This window comes from Homarus americanus, unplaced genomic scaffold, assembly GCF_018991925.1.
Source record: "Homarus americanus isolate GMGI-L3 unplaced genomic scaffold, GMGI_Hamer_2.0 scaffold2007, whole genome shotgun sequence".
Classification (NCBI taxonomy): Eukaryota; Metazoa; Arthropoda; class Malacostraca; order Decapoda; family Nephropidae; genus Homarus; species Homarus americanus.
Window position 1 is genome coordinate 2,501 of NW_024721388.1, and position 1,859 is coordinate 4,359.

A 1,859-nucleotide genomic window follows, 5' to 3' on the forward strand; every position below is an offset into this window, starting at 1 on the left:
GAAGCGGAAGACGCTCTGCCACCGACTTTCTTCACCACCGACATTACCAGGCAGGAAGGTTTGAGGGGCTTGTCGCGGGGGTACCAGCGGCCATGGCGCCGGCACTCCCACCCCTGACTCCGTTCCTTCTCATTGAGTGGTAAATAGCCAATAGGAAAAGTGTTTCAGCAGAACATCTCTCGCAGAGTCATATACACACACAGTTTTAATGCATATACGCTCGTGTTCCGCCCTTACTCGGCCGCACCTTTGCCGCTTAAACTTTGACCTCTTTCCCCGTTCCCGCATGCCACAGCAGTGGCACTTGTTTATCCGGAGAAAGAGAGCGAGAGTCGCAGTATTAATTGGCGTGAGCGGCCTTTCCGGCTGCAGAACTAGTGCTCTATCCCGGCGAGCGCCGTTATGAGGCACAACACCGTCTTTAACGCGTTTAGAGAGAACTCCCCCTGCCTCCCTCCCAGTCATGAGATAGACGTGGACTCGTGGCGAACTCTCAAAGAGAACGCCCACACCGCGTCTGACCGTGGGAGAGGGTGGAGGAGCGCGTGAGGAAGAGCACGGCGTCACCCAAGCATTCTCATCTCTCTGCCTGCACCACTACATGGTAGACTGCGGGCCCAGGCGCACTCATCAATTTAGGTTCCACTGCAATGCATGCCAAGCACTCTTTTCGAGGTGATAGACGAAATTCCGGCGGGGCTTACTTAAAAGATATCCGACCCGGTTTCGTTTCCTCTTCGTGGGATGGAGTGCCTCTTAGAACATGTGCAGCATCAGCCATGAGCGACCGACGGCCATTCGTGTCTCTGTGGACAGCAGGCAAAAGAGCGCCGCCTCCAGTTATTTGCGAGGGCGACAACTGTCGCTTTGTTGTGGTTGAATGTGGGTGCGCCAAGTCCATGGACTTGCTGGTGATAAACTGCTTGTTTTAAGACGCGCCCTCGCGCAAGCGTAGAACGGTCGCCAAAGCGGGCTTCGGTTGGGTTACCCTCGTGTCAGGGGACAGTCAGCAGGCACCGAGCCGCGGCAACCGATGGATGTATATTTCCGACCCTCGTGAAAGTGGCGGCGACAAGCTCAACATGGCTGCCGCCGCCGCAATATGCGTTCAACTGGTCGATGTATCTGGTATTCTTGCGATTCACATACCGACACGCAGTTTGCTGCGGTCTTCATCGACCCACGAGCCGAGTGATCCCCCGTTAAGAGTTGTGTATTTGCCATTTGGTCTTTTTGCGACTAACCATCACAGGTCGAGTCTCAATGAAAGGGTTTGACAGACATAGCCCAAGTTTGTGGTTTGGGTTTGGCCGGACGGCTTGTTGTTGTTTTTTGACACTTGAATTTCACTCTTTTTGGGTCAAGAGGCTTATTCGCCGGTAGTAAGGAACGGACGGGCAGCCGTCCAAAGCCCCGTCCGTCCTCCTCCTCCGGTCTTCGCGCTCTCGCCCGAGTGTGGTCCACCTACAGCGTGGTGGTACCTATTTTTGGTGCGGGGGCCGGGATTGTCCTCTTTCGCTGCTGGAGTTGCCAGAGCAGAGCCCGAGACCGCCCAAATCAGGAGAGTAGTAGTAGTAGTTTTAAGAGCGCCCCGTTCTCTTTCTCTCTGTTAATGATCCTTCCGCAGGTTCACCTACGGAAACCTTGTTACGACTTTTACTTCCTCTAAATGATCAAGTTTGGACATCTTTCCGTCAGCTCGAGGCGACGACCCCAGAAAACCCTCGCGGGCAACGGGGCCGACAATCCAAGAGCGCCAGTCCGAAGGCCTCACTAAATCATTCAATCGGTAGTAGCGACGGGCGGTGTGTACAAAGGGCAGGGGCGTAGTCAGCGCAAGCTGATGACTTGCACTTACT

General features: G+C 54.8%; 1 non-coding gene across 1 annotated transcript; it reads right to left on the minus strand.

The window, feature by feature from the left end:
* Positions 1-1,048: 1,048 nt before the first annotated feature.
* LOC121861688 lies at positions 1,049-1,211 on the minus strand. The gene has a single exon (XR_006088060.1). It is a non-coding gene; the product is annotated as a 5.8S ribosomal RNA (ribosomal RNA).
* Positions 1,212-1,859: the final 648 nt, after the last annotated feature.